Source organism: Pinus tabuliformis, chromosome 2_2 (genome assembly GCF_031772625.1).
Source record: "Pinus tabuliformis cultivar Carrire ecotype Pingquan chromosome 2_2, CPIR1, whole genome shotgun sequence".
NCBI lineage: Eukaryota > Viridiplantae > Streptophyta > Pinopsida > Pinales > Pinaceae > Pinus > Pinus tabuliformis.
In genome coordinates, this window is record NC_142300.1 from 741,542,924 (window position 1) to 741,559,146 (window position 16,223).

Below are 16,223 nucleotides of genomic sequence, written 5' to 3' on the forward strand. Positions count from 1 at the left end.
TTATCTGCTAAATAGTATCCCTAGACACAAGAAGAGGAAGAGGACATGTCCCATGTTCCATATGCAAGTGCAGTTGGTAGCCTGATCTATGCAATGGTCTGTACTAGACTAGACATTGCACATGCAGTGGGAGTATTCAACAGGTTTATGTCAAAACCAGGAAAGTAGCACTCGACAATAGTGAAGTGGGTTTTTAGGTACTTTCATGGCGTTAGTGATTATGGTTTGTGATACCAAGGAAGACCGGGATTGGACAGAGTTTTGGATATCGGTGGCTTTGTTGATGCGAACTGGGCTAGAGATCTGGATTAGACAAGATCTACAAGTGGGTATGTGTTTAACCTATTTGGAGGTGCAACTAGTTGGATGAGTAAGAAAGAATATGTAGTGGCACTATCAACTACAGAAACAAAATACATGGTAGCCACTCATGCAAGCAAGGAAGCAGTTTGGTTACAGAGATTGTGTTCAAGTATGGGGTTAGTACAAGGAGATATAAGGATAGACTGTGACTGCCAATGTGCAATTTTCTTGGCAAAGAACCCTGCTTACCATTCAAAGACAAAGTACATTGATGTTCAATATCACTTTGTGAGGGATATGATAGAAGACAAAAGGGTGTTGCTGGTAAAGTTGGACACTTTGAATAATACTGCAGATGCATTGAAAGAATTTGTGAGCTCTGAGAAGTTCTCTTGTTGTAGAGAAATAATTGGCGTTGTAAGGTTGGATAAATGACTATGCTCTCTTGCAGCATCCTATGGAAAGAGAAAAACAAGTGGGAAAATGTTGGGTTATGTTGTAATATTTGCACGACTAGCCCATGTAGTGAACCAGAGGGTTAGAGGGGAGCGGAGCCCCCCCTTTGTTGCGCTGATTGCGCAGCGGGGGGTCACAGGGGGTACAACAGCCCCCCCTATCTAGGAGGTTTTAGGGGGCTAGGTAGCCCCCCTCTACGGAGTCCAAGGTAACGCCTCGGGAAAAATGTTTTTTTGGACCTTATATTAGGTAGGGCAGACCTACTTATGGTTTTGTGCATGGTTTTTGCACATGGTTTTGGACGCGATGGTTTTCAGTCCATGGTTTTCGATGAGATGGTTTTTAGTCCATGGTATTGGATGCTTCGGCATGTATAAATATGTATTGTAACATTGACAGGAACATAATGAAAAATAAATCTGGTAGTCCTGGTTTTGGGATCTAGGGGAAATCTCTGTGTATATGTGTTTTATGTGTTATGCTCTCACCATTTTTTTTCTGTGTTTCATAATTCGTATGTAGGTAATTTCTGTATGAGGTTAAAACCTACAACTTCCTCATCAAAGTCCCCTTTTACTCATTGGAATCAATGTTTCACAATGTTAACTTATCTTCTTGTACAATGTTTATGTATATAATATCTTATGTTATCTGTTGGAACCAAGGAATTTTTTTTTTTTTAATGGGGGCTAGGCTAGTACTCTAGATGGGGATCCTACTCCAAATGGTGTGAAGTCTAATTAGGACTTCACATCGGGGACACCACCTGCATGTTGGTGGTATCTAGTACCATCAACATTTTGGAACTAGGAGGGAAAGATGACAAGTTGTGCCCTTTGAGTCTATTTTGAATATATTATCTTTAATGGACCATCCTCAAATCATACTCCCAAGGTTTTTCTCGAATTTATTCAATTGTGAAATTTTAATCCGTGATGAGCCTATTTATGACTTGTCTCAATTGAATTTTGATCATTAGAATGTAACATCCATAACCAAGAAAATTTATGGTTTTATTAACTTTTTATGAATATTGTGAAATCAATGATGAATATTTGGATTGTGTTATTTTCACCCTCACTCTTGAAGGTTGTGTTAATCAAGGGTGTCATACCTTACCATCTTCCTCTGTTCATTATTTTGATCAATTTCTCACGGATCTTCAAGAAGGTTTTGATAGGTATGATTACCGAGATGTTTATAAAACAATAAATTACCTTCAAATAGAGCATAATGAATCAGTTGGGGATTTTTCTAATAGATTCCTTCGCTTATGAGTTTCCCGAAGAGGATATGGATTGGGATTTCTTTAAGAAAATGCTTGAACATTTGGTTTGAGTCTCTTTGGATCAGTTTGAATCTAAACCCCTAGATGTTCATGTTTCCCCAACTTGTGAATGAGGAACCTACTATTTCTTTTGTTCCTTGTCCTCATCCTTTTCTAGTACCAATTTGGGTTTCTCCTTGTGCTGATGGTCAAGTTGGTAAATATACAAATCAAATTGCTTGTCCAACTTCTGAACCTCCACCTAGATTCCATGATTCAAATCCATTGACATAAACATTGGAATGGTTCATGAAGCCTATGATGAAGGCTAATCTCTCCATTCCTCTAGATGATATTAATACTCATAAATTTAGTCTTGAATACCATTTGGATACCTATCATACTCTATAATCTCTTTCTCATGATCCCACTTGATATACTTAATCTGTCTCTTCCAAATCCAAGTATCAATCAAGAGCAAGGTAGTCACATTTCATAGGTGGAAGAGTAGAAAAGTGAGGATTATTTTGATATTTCTTATCCTTTTCAAACTCCTCCATGTCAATATAGTGTTCTCCCATCCTTGGTTTATTTCTAATCTATCAATCTCAATGACGAATAAAATGAAATTGATTTCCCTAATAAATTTTAAGTCTTAGGCAACCATCATCTTGATGATTTTGTCTCAATTATTGTATGTGATGATGTATGCCCAAGTGAATCATTTTATGTATGGCCAAGAACATTGGTTTCTTGAGAATATTTTTCTTTTAAATATTTCAACAACAAATATCAATCGTTCCAAGAAGATGTTCTTATGGAAAATTCCTCTTCTACTCACTATCCTTTGCATTCTACTACTTCTAATCCATTAACTTGTGAAGAAGATACTCCATGATTTTCATGTTCACCATCTATTGAGTTGGATTTTTAATTAACACAAGATAATGAAGTTATTCATGATGAAGGGGAAGGTAAATAAATTTTGAAGAAAATTCTTCTATCTAGGTTACTCGTGAGATTTTTTTTATCAATCCATATTTATATGTGAAATTAGAAGAACCCTATGCATCTGGTAATTTGTTTGTTGAAGATGTTAATTTTGATAAAATTAGTAATTTACATAGCTATCGTCTTGCTTGCAGCGATGTCAAAATTACTGATGGTAGTTTTCCACACACCATGCATGATTTGGTTCAATATTCAAAATGAAATTCTATAGTTCTTGAAATCCTTGGTGCACTTCAAATTTCATTGATTGTTATGTCAGGTTCTCACAACTCTAGTAAGATCCCTAAAATAAATCATATTTCAATATTCTCTCATAATTCTCCCATTTTCATGGTGTCATTGGATGCAAATTCGCTCTTGAAGGTTTTGTGGTATTTTAGATATAACTTTACAAGCTTTCAATATTTTATCACCGGTGAGATTAAGCATTCTATTTCAATTGATCATCCCTCATGTAAATATCTTCTATCAAACTTGGGCTTGGACTGTATACCTTTCATGGATGAGTGAAATTTTGAATTTGATCATTCTAAATATTATATTTGGCTGAACAATTCATACCTATCACACTATTTTAAAATTAATTGACTCCTAATCCTTCTTATGAATATTTTGATACTGATCATTTTCTTCATGGAACCAGATATCATCTCCAATGGAAATGAATTCTTGTGTTATTTGTTTAATCAATTTCCTCTTTTTCATCAACTACATCTTGATTGGTTTCATGTACTTTCCATATTAGGATTCCTTTTTAATGATTTGATGTCAGTTCAAGTTGTAGCCTGTCACAAGTAGATGGTTTGTCACATTCAACATATGAGGAAGACGATTCCTTAATTCGAAGAATTTGAAAAGTTGTTCAAACTTACTTATCTTTGATGCTTACTTATCAATATTTTTGTCCCTTAATCAATCCATCTGATCATGGTTCTTGTTATAAAATCTATCACTCAATTAATCATTTTCCCACTAGTGAATCTAATTATGGTTGTCTTACATCAATTGATCTTTATGTTCTACCATCTCAATATTTAGACACTTCTCAATTAGTCGAGGCACTTCAGCCTCAGTTGATGGTTATGTCAGGCCCTCACTATCATGACAACATTACTGAATATGGTCATATCTTTTTTGCCTTGCAACATTCTCATCTTAATTCCTTAGCATTAATTGATTTTTTTTCTCCTTGCAATTTTAAGATTTAGTAGAAGATTGTTTTTAATCTCATGATCCAATCTATCATTAGTTAGAAGCATATTTCTTAGCAGGATCATTTTCTAAAAGCATGTTATGATATTTATTTATGTTTTCTAAGGAAGATAATATAAGTGTGGATACATTCAAAAGTAACTATAAAGGTTTATACGATTTATGTTCTTATCGAAAACATAAGCTGGAAGGTTTTGTAAGGTTAGATTATATGATACATCCTTATTCCTTTGAGAATACCTTCAATGTTTTGTGAAAGATTCTCAAGGTTATCTATTTCTCTCATCCGTTTTAATTTCTCTCATCTTTGTGTTTGTAGATTGGGATCAATTACGGTGGCTTCATTGGAGATATCATTACACTTATTCATGACCTTCTGACCAATTATGCTAGGGGTAGGCTTAATTTCATTTTTCCTTTCCATTGTGTTAGTGTCAGTGACTTCACACTACTGCCAGTGATCAAAATCTGCTCTTTTGCATTTCATAGTAGGAGTCTCATTCTGATAAGGTTACATTCAATTAGGTCATGGATTCACTGATGGTAGGGTTTACTTCAATTTTCCCTCATGATATGTACTTGCTTATCCTCTTCCATATATTTTAGTCATGGATGATGTTCACTTTGCAATTCATTTCATTAGGTCTTAGGGTTTGGTCTCATTAGGTTTTAGGTTCCCACCATGGTCAAAATTTGATGATTATGTGCCAATAATGATCATAAAGGACATGAGGAGGCCAATAACGATTAGAAAAGCCATAATTTATCATTTTGAAAGCCTAATGTAGTTCTCACCTCAAAACTTGTTTTGAGGTGAACACAAGGTATTTTGTTTTTATCTCCATTAATGATGTAATTTTATCTTTTCATATGTAATATTGATTCCCAGCTACTCCTAAGCATCTAATGATGTTGCCAAGCACCTGCCACTGCAAAAATCAAGTCATCATGAGCACCAATTCACCTGCAAAAGCAAAAGAGAAACAGGCACTAAAACCCTAAATTCCTCTCCCACTGAGCTAGGGTTTGCTATGGGATAAGATATATCTATGCAAAGGAGGCATAAGGGATGTCAGAAGGTATGAGGTCATTTCATATCATCAAACATCAGGTCTCTATCATTTGTCAAGAAGTCATTCCAAGAAATAAGTCATTCACTACACATGAGGGATGATTTTTCTTCAAACTATGTTTCTGAACAAGAAAAGATGAATTTGACAAAAGTGAGAGAGGTTTTTGTCCATAATTGACCCAAGAAGAAAAAAAATTTCAGTTTTTACATAGGCTTCATGGTTTGGGAGAAATGTCGAAAACATCATTTGCCTCAATAGGGTTAATGCACCTCTCAAGTGATCTTGGGAAAATAAATATTTCTCTTAACCGGGTTGACCAAATGACTTGTTGGATGAGTCAGATGATAACTAGAGACAGGTAGCTTTCCAATGAGATATCATGAGCTTAATTTGGAGTTGATGAAGACCTTCAAACATTTACTGTAACAACACTCTACATTTTGGCAGCATCATTCTGCACATTTTGACTAGTCTTGGCAGATTGGACATTTGATAGGGTAAATTAACTCCAAATTTAAAAATGAAATATTTTCTGGAAAGTAGACTCGACAAGATTTCCAATGAGCTATACCAGACCCAATTTGGACACTGATAAGGCCTTCAAAATTTTCTGGAAAAAAGGTGCCGCACTTCTTGAAATTGGCGTTGCGCTTTGAAGCCAATGCTACACTTCTGGATAATTTTTGCAATGTAAAAGTACAGAGGCACTCCGCTCCTGTAGGTGGTGTTGTGCTTTGCCCAGTAGAGCCCCAAATCACCTCAAAATTCCAATTTCACCTCAAATTTCCAAGTTTACCACTTTTGCAAGTAAGTACATCAAAATCTATTGTGGTTTAGGGTTTTCTACATCAAGCTTTTGTGATTTTTCACCTCCAAAATCAAAACCCTAGTTTCTAGGGAAAACCCTAGTTTTGCTACAATTTACCTCATGAACTAAAAACCTCATCTCTATTAGTGTTATCCTACCATATCAACTTCTTATGTCTCCCCAAATCCCCCCCTCACACATATATTTTCCCAAATCCCCCTCACACATACATTTTTTTCCTCATCCATACATTCTTCCCACTACATTCCTCCACACCATTATCCATAAAACTATCCATATATAACCATATTGTTCAAGCCAAGGGAAACATGGACAAAGATAGTGACTTTGAATATGAGGAGGAAAGATATTTTAACCTGATTGAGCATGAGGAGCCACAACAACACTTTACTCATCATGGAGGTGGCATCATTGACTTGGAGGCTCAGGATCAAGAAACTATCAAAGATATTATCATAAAGGAAAAAGAAGCTGAAATACAATCTTTGGTGGACAATTTATAGAGAGCCGAGTTCATCATAAGATAGTTGGAACAGGAAAACAAGCAACTGAGTGACAAACAAGTCCTCATCGAGCTGGAGATAGTTAAAGCCAATCGACAAATTATCAAAGAGGCTAATGTCCCATTGACCCATACTGAGCAAGAGATTGAGAATGATAGGGAAAAATGGCTTGAGAGGGTCAACATGCATCTTGAAGGATTAATTGAGAAGGCCAAAGGGACAAGAAAATGCTCTGGTGCATGGCATATCACTACATGACCCGCAACAAAATCTGTAACATGACGATTAGAAAATTGAAGGTAAGGCTAAGGAGAGCTTTGGAGGGCAAAAGGAAGTAAGATAGATTGAGAATGTTGGCTGAATCCTCTCTAGTCCATCAAATCAGGTGATGGTGGTGTCCCATGCCAAATTATGCCAAATTTTGAAGAGTTTTTGCATTTTTGCAATTTTGAAATTTTTAACATAGGAAATTTTCCCAAAAGCGTAGCACCACCGACACTGTGCTTTTTCCTAGGACATCAGAGGGAGAAAAAGTTTGCATATTTGGATTTAGGAGGATGAGGACATGCATCTTGGTAATTTTCAGAAGTTTTGGAGCAAATCTGGTTTAGCAAAAAGGTCCAAATACTACCAAAAAATGACCTCTCTACCTCTTTTTGGACACATAGAAGCAGTCTTGGCAGCTTCAAGTTTTGAGGGGGCAAATGACCTCCAAATTCAAAAATTCTAGGTGTTTCAAAAATTAGATTTGAGGAACCTTCCAATGAGTTATCATGGGATCAATTTGGCTAAGGGGAAGGCCTCCAAAAATGTGCTGAAAGTGGCACTATGCTTCTGGCCAGTGGCATTACGCTTTTGACCAGTTTGCCAAGAAAATCAAAATTTCACCTGTTTTGATTGTAAATTTGTTTCCTCTCTCCTTATGGATGATTTCACTGATGTAATTGATGACATGGCATGTAAATTTAATGGTAAGATAGTGTTATAGGGTATATTCATTAGTTAGAGGTGGTTTTGAGGTAAATGAATCAGTTTCCTCTTTTTTAGAGGCTAGTTGTTTGACTGCCTATATTCTAGTTCTCTATTTGGAAATGGTTGAAGCAACCCCTCTTCTTATTGATTCGATCCCTGAAGGTCAAGATGAGTAGGTTAGATGTCTATATTATGTGTTTTATTGGTCATTTGGTGAGGTTGGATACTCTTGGATGCTGTGAACTATATTTTACATCATTACAAGCAGTTTGGCAAGGAAATTAATAGGAGTTGCAGCTATTTTTATGGGATACCTATGGTATGGTGTTTTTGCATAGTTTCTTCTTTTGTTATCAGTTTTTTTACATGTTATATGTATTCCATCATCTATTTCATTGATTCTGACTAAATGATATCAAGATAGATAGGTAGAATTCATTATTTATCGTGCTCTACCTTGGCAAATCATTCAGTATTTTATGTTTTCTGTTGTTTGAGAAGGATACATGATTGCTACATCCCTCCTTAGCTTCTCATCAGTCTTAGACACCTCACCTCACTCAATTTCAAGTGCTAAAGCCTATATCTACCTTGTCCAATAGAACACCCTGCATTATGACCTAATTTCCTAGACCTGAACTACCCAGCTCCATTTGATCCAGCAAAAAACCCACAAAATTCAATCAAAACCCTTCGAGATACTATATCTAGCCTAAAATATTTACCTAATCTAGTCATCCTAACTAAGATTCATTAGGAGAGAGGCCTCTCCCGACCTGGCAGGGCTAGCTACCAGGTTAATCTTGGTTTGTGGTTACCCTAGAATTACCTCCCTTCACCCTGAGGTCAATCTAGGCTCTAACATAGTGGCGACTCCACTGGGGAAAAGTAGTTTTATGTTCCTCAATAAAATGTATCAATTTTAGATCTAATTGTTGATGGTGGACAATGATCATACATCAGAAGGCTGAAATCATTCACCTGGAAATTCTAAATCAGTTTCGAGATCAGATCCAAGGACTCCACTGGAGGATGAACTTGACTAGTAGAACCATGAAAGGAAAATATGGAAAGATTAGGTATTCAAGTTGGAATTTCATCCAAGACATTATGTTCTTTGTTATAAATTATTTCTTCTCTTTTCCTCAGAATGTCAAGAAGGTTTTACAAAGTATACTATATTTGAGAAAAGATCCTAGATCTACATTTGATTCTTTCCCTTTGAAGATTGTAAATACCAAATATTCACATGCCTTTGATCTTAATCAAAACCCTTCTTCCGAATCTAATGATGACTATCCCCAAACTGATGAGCCTCAAGAGACCAAGACTGATTCTACAGCTTCTATACATACTCCTACACATTGTAAAATTCCAGATAGATACAAACATTTGATTTTACCTCCTATATCCCATGCTTTCCCTAAAAATCATTACCTATATCTACCAAGATTTGATGGTGAATGTGGCAACATCAGCGCTGAGAGGCATGTAGTGAATTTTGAGTCTTTTCTTGACCTTTATGAATTTGATGAAGAAGATGTCAGAGTTAGGCTTTTTGCTCCTTCTTTGTAAGGAAAAGTCAAGAGTTGGTTCAAAACCCTACTTGATGCAAGCATCTCAGATTTCCAACAGTTCATCAAACTTTTCCTCGACAAGTGGGTAGTCAGACAAAACCATTTCTTGATTATAGCAGAATATAACTAGTTGAAAAGACAACAAGGGGAGATACTACAATAGTTTTCTACTAGATTTAACCAAGTTTATTGTTCAATGCCTGTTAATATAAGACCTCCTCCTGGATTCACTCTCTTGCACCACCTGGAAGCCTTTGATCTGGAAATGGAGTTTCAATTTACGGTAAGTAACCTTGAAACACTTGAAGAGATGCATAACAATGCAGTAGATGTAGAGGCTAATCTACTGACGAGAAGGGAAACGTTGAAGGAAGAAAAGATGAAGAACATAGATCTAGAGGAATCGACATCTTTAGAGGTAAATCTTGACATTTTGGTAAGTGCAGTGGAAGAGATGATGCAAAAGATCACCACAAGGAATGAGTATGATGTTCAAGACCACGGCTCATTGATTGAAGAAAAACAAGTGGCTGATGCAAAACATTTTCTTTCTTATCCCCGTTGTCATAGATCTGATAATGATTGTTTTATAGATCATCTTGGAGAAGAGAGATCTGTTGATCTGACATGTATGCTTGATGATGTGTTTTATATTGATGATTTGCCTCAGTTTGATCAGTATGATGATGATTATTTTCTCCAAACAGAAGCTAGTCTTGTAGACAAATCAGTAGCTAGTTTGTGGAAGGAGGAAGTTCACTTTTAGTAGCTCAAACACAATGATCAACCATTGCATATAAGCTATGGAAGTGAGGAGGAAAGTGCAAAAAAATTTGAAGTAAGTGAAGGATCTTTTCCTTTTTGTTTTACTTCATTTCAATTCATCAGAGACAACTTTCGTGCAATCAAGAATCAACCATAGATAAGTTTTGATCTTGACCATCTAGAGGGCAACGGAGTCCTTGTTCAAGACTTCTCATATCTAGATTTGAAGCCCCCAAATGCCATTGAAAGTCAGGTTGCAGATGAAGACTTGGAAGCTAGAACATATTATTAAAAGATTGCAAGATGAATTTCTACCATTGTGTTTTGAATCATTTTAGTTTTTGAAGGGAATTTTGCATATCATATCTTCAAATGAGCAGCCTATAGAAAATCATGCAATCTCATTAGAACCAATAGAAAATGGGTTGCAACAGTCTTTTCAAGTTTTTCACGATCCAATAGCTGATGTGTTGGATGATGTTTGCAGTCAAAGTCCTTTTCCATTAGCTAACTATGAGCTTGAAAAAAGTAGTGATACAAACTTGATTGACAGTCGATTTCTTTGTCATTTTCAACAGGAATCTCGTCACAAAGCTCAGATGAAAGTTTGCATTCATGGTATGAGGAGAAGAAAAGTAATCCATTGGATGAGCTAAGTCCCAGTGAACATGAATTTCAAGATCCTTATGCAGTGTTTTTTGAGTCAGATAGAGAATCTGTATTATTCAATTTGGGAAAATTTGGATCTGTTTACAAGTTTTCATGGCAGTTTCATTTTACTAGTTCTCTCTTCTTTCTCATAAAAAAGCAGTTGAGGAGAATTCAAACAACATCTAGAATGCTTACTTGGTTGCATTGGTTGTTTCATTTCACTTGATCAGGTGATGAATGGAACAGTTAGAGTAGGTTTTATTGAATAAGCTCCATTTTGAGTATCTTTTCCAGTTTGTCAGTTGCATTTTAGTATTGAGTCAGTTTCAAGTCAGTTTGTGTCTTTGATTTATCAGTATTAAGTCATGTATTCTAGATTGATTTTTTCTTACTACATGCCTAATGGATAAGGCTACTAGGTCTATGGTGTTCTTGGCACCTCCAAGGAGCTACCATCCCCATTGGAGCCAATGTTAGTGTCAGTGTCTTCACACTGCCATCAGTGATCAAAATATGCCCCTTTGCATTTAATAGTAGGAGTCTCATTCTGATGGGGTTGCATTCCATTAGGTCATGGATTCACTGATGGTAGGTTTTACTTCAATTTTCCCTCATGATCTGTACTTGTTGATCCTCTTCCATATATTTTAGTCATGGTTGATGTTCACTTTGCAATTCATTTCATTAGGTCTTAGGGTTTGGTCTCATTAGGTTTTTGGGGTTCCACCATGGTCAAAATTTGATGATTATGTGCCAATAATGATCAGAAAGGACATGAGGAGGCCAATAATGATTAGAAAAGCCATCATTTATCATTTTGAAAGCCTAATGTAGTTCTCACCTCAAAACTTGTTTTGAGGTGAAAATAGGGTATTTTGTTTTTATCTCCATTAGTGATGTAATTTTATGATTTCATATGTAATATTGGTTGCCAGCTGCTCCTAAGCATCTAATGATATTTCCAAGCACATGCAACTACAAAAATAGTGTCATCATGAGCACCAATTCACCTGCAAAAGCAAAAGAGAAACAAGCACTAAAACCATAAATTCCTCTCCCACTGAGCTAGGGTTGGCTATGGGATTAGAAATATTTGAGTAGAGGAGGAATAAGGGATATCAGAAGGTATGAGGTCATTTCATATCATCAAACATTAGGTCCCCATCATTTCTCAAGAATTCATTCCAAGGAACAAGCCATTCACTGCACACGAGGGACGATTTTTCTTGAAACTGTCTTTCTGAGCAAGAAAAGATGAATTTGACAAAAGTAAGAGAGGTTTTTGTCCATAATTGACCCAAGAAGAAAAGAATATTTCAGTTTTTACATAGGCTTCATGGTTTGGGAGAAATTTCGAAAACATCATTTTCCTCAGTAGGGTTGATGCACCTTTGAAGTGACCTTGGTAAAATCAATGTTTCTCCTAGTTGGGCTGACCAAATGGCTTGTCGGATGAGTCAAATGATAACTAGATAAAAAAAATCTTTCCAATGAGCTATCATGATCTCAATATGGAGTTGAGGAATACCTTCAAAAGTTGACTACCACAACACTCTACATTTTGGCAACCTCATTCTACACATTTTGACCAGTCTTGGGAGATTGGACATTTGACAGGGCAAATGAACTCCAAATTGAAAAATGAAAGATTTTTTGGAAATTAGACTCGACAAGATTTCCAAAGAGCTATCACGCATGCAATTTGGACACTAGGAATTCCTTCAAAAGTGTCTTGAAAAAAGGCGCTGCGCTTCTGGAAACTAGCACTTCACTTTGAAGCTCGCGCTGTGCTTTTGGAGAATTTTTGCAGTGTAAAAATACACAGGCACTGCGCTCCTATAGGTGGCACTGCGTTTTACCCAACAAAGCCCCATACCACCTAAAAATTCCAATTTCACCTCAAATTTCCAAGTTTACCTCTTTTGCAAGTAAGTGCATCAAAATCTCTTATGGTTTAGGGTTTTTTACATCAAGTTTTTGTGATTTTTTACCCCCTAAAATCAAACCCCTAGTTTGTAGGGAAAGCCCTAGTTTTCCTACAATTCACCTCACGAACTAAAACCCTCATCTCTATTAGTTCTATCCTACCATATCAACTTCTTATTTCTCCCCAAATCCCCCCACACACATATATTTTCCCAAATCCCCCTCACACATAAATTTTTCCAAACTCCCTCATCCATACAATCTGCCCACTACATTCCTCCACACCATTACCCATAACACTCTCCATATATAACCATATTGTTCAAGCCAAGGGAAACATGGATAGAGACAGTGACTTTGAATATGAGGAGGAAAGAGATTTTAACCTGATTGAGCATGAGGAGCCACAACAACACTTTACTCATCATGGAGGTGGCATCATTGACTTGGAAGCTTAGATTAGGAAATTGTCAAAGACATTATCATAAAGGAAAAAGACACTAAAATAAAATATTTGGTGGACAACTTTGAGAGAGCCAATCTCATCATCAAATGCTTGGAGCAGGAAAACAAGCAGTTGAGTGACAAACAAGTCCTCGTGGAGCTGGAGATAGTCATAGCCAATAGGCAAATTATCAAAGAGGCTAATGTCCCATTGACCCCTATTGAGAAAGATATTGATAATGATAGGGAAACATGGCTTGAGGGGGTCAACATGCATCTTGAAGGATTAATTCAGAATGCCAAAGGGACAAGAAAATGATCCAGCACATGGCATATCACTACATGACCCGCAGCAAAATCTGTAACATGAGGACTAGAAAATTGAAGGTAAGGCTAAGGAGAGATTTGGAGGGAAAAAGGAAGCAAGATAGATTGAGAATGTTGGATGAAGCCTCCCTAGTCCATCAAATCAACTTATGGTGGTGACCCATGCCAAATTTGGGCAAATTTTGAAGAGTTTTTGCATTTTTGCAATTTCAAAATTTTTAACATAGAAAATTCGCCCAAAAGCGCAGCGCCACCGATGCTGCACTTTTTCCTGGGGCATCATATGGAGAAAATGTTTGCATATTGGAAATTTTTGGACATGCATCTTGGAAATTTTCAGAATTTTTGGAGCAAATCTGGGTCACCAAAAGGTCCAAAAACTAACAAAAAATGACCTCTTTGTCTCTTTTTGGACACACAGAGGCAGTCTTGGGAGATTCAAGCTTTGAGGAGGCGAATGACCACTAAATGAAAAAATGTTAGGTTTTCCAGAAGTGAGACTTGAAGACCTTTCAAATGAGCTATCATGGGCACAATTTGACTAAGGGGAAGGCCTCCAAAAGTGTGTTGAAATTGGTGCTCCGCTTTTGGCCAGTGGCACTACGCTTTTGACCAGTTTGCGCAAAAATCAAAATTTTACCTGTTTTGACTGTAAATTTGTTTTCTCTCTCCTCATGGATGATTTCACTGATGTAATTGATGACATGGAATGTAAATGTAATGGTAATATAGTGTTATAGGGTAGATTCATTAGTTAGAGGTGGTTTTGAGGTAAATGAATCAGTTTCCCCTTTTTTAGAGGCATGTTGTTTGACTGCCTATATTCTAGTTCTCTATTTGGAAATGGTTGAAACAAGCCCTCTTCTCATGGATTCGACACTTGAAGGTCAGGATGAGTAGGTTAGATGTCTATATTATGTGTTTTCTTTGTCATTTGGTGAGGTTGGATACTCTTGGATGTTCTGAACTATATTGTACATCATTGTAAGCAGTTTGGCAAGGAAATTAATAGGAGTTGTAGCTATTTTTATGGGATACATGTGGTATGGTGTTTTTGCATAGTTTATTCTTTTTTTATCAGTTGTTTACATGTTATATGTATGCCATCATCTATTTCATTGCTTCTAACTGAATAATATCAAGATAAATAGGTAGAATTCATTGTTTGAAGTGCTCTACCTTGGGAAATCATTCAGTATTTTATGTTTTATGTTGTTTGAGAAGGATAAATGATTGCTAGATGCCCTCCTTAGCTCCTCATCAGTCTTAGACACCTCACCTCACTCAATTTCAAGTGCTAAAGCCTATACCTACCTTGCCCCATAGAACATCTTGCATTCTGACCTAATTTCCTAGACCTGAACTGCCCAGCTCCATTTGATCCAGCAAAAAAACCCACAAAATTCAATCAAACCCCTTCAAGCTACTATACCTAGACTAAAATCTTTACCTAATCTAGTCATCCCGACTGGGATTCATTAGGAGAGAGCCCTCTCCCGACCCGGTAGGGCTATCTACCAGGTTAAGCTTGGTTTGTGGTTACCCTAGGATTGCCTCCCTTCGGCCTAAGGTCAATGTAGGCTCTAACACATTTCATCCACCCTTTATCCTGCTCTCCATTTATTCTCTGCATTTGTTTGTTTCCTTATTGTATATTTTCCACATTATTTTTATGTCCTCCCTCCATTTTCTTTGTTTTTTTAGTTTTATTTCATTGTTTATCACGTATTTTATTTTGTCATTTTGTTCAATAATACTTTTCATTAAATATGATCCTTTTGGCTCAAAAGAAAATGTGGTTAAATTTGAAAGGGGAAATTGTGGTGATGGACCATGCTTGTATTATCACTTACCAGTTGTCTATCTGGGATTACATATATTTAAATTCAATGATGTATGAATGGAAAATATGATCCGTTCAAATTGAAGGCCTTTGGTGAAACTACAAAGCCTGTATATATTTAAGAGACTTATTCCTCAACTTGGTATTGTAAGTAAATAATGTTTTTTTCTTGTTGGTCTAATCAAGTAGAGAATTATAAGGGGGAAATCAATTACTGTGAAAACCAATATCATAGGTCTATCTATTTGTTTATTAAGAAACAACTTATCTTGATCTCAATAAGTTGAGATCCATATTTTCCCTCGGTAAATAAATAAGTGCCTAAGAATAGTCCTATTAAATGAATTCCTGTATCATCGTGTTTATTTCTAGTGCACTTTTCTACACATGATTTTCTTATAAATCATTACTATATGTGTTAGACACATTCCTACAACTTAGCTCACCTTTTGGTCATAGTCATCATTGTTGCCTTAACTTTCGTTTTAAGTGTCGTAATGTGTTGTTTCAATTACCACACTTAGAAATGAGTGTCGCTCTATTGTATTTGTTAGCCATGGATCATGTGTATGCTTCTCGCTTGTATTCATGGTTTTATGTGTGTGGTCCATGTTTGAGTTATGTTAGGATGCATTTCTTTCTCCTACTCTGCTAGTCCCACACTTAGCCATTTTGAGAGGTCTTCTTGGTCCTCCTTCTCAATGCAAGTTGTAAAGGGATTCACTCTCTTACTAGGTGATGAGTGTAGCTTATTCATGATCCTCAATGATGTATTGCTTCCTTGCATACTTGTGCACTAAGTATTTTCTAAGTGCTCCTCCCTCTCATAATGCATTAGTACTTCCTATGATAATTAATCTAGCCTTTTAGCATCTCTATCAGTGAAAATCACATTATAGATAAATAAAAAACAATTGTTGGAGAAATTTGCATACTCCCGAGCTTGACCAAACTTTGGAACTATGAAGAGCACTTCATAACAATGAAGCACTCTTCATAACAACGATGGATCCTCTGTCTCTTTAAAAGTGTGTGGCACACTCACAAATCACAAAGCCTTCCCT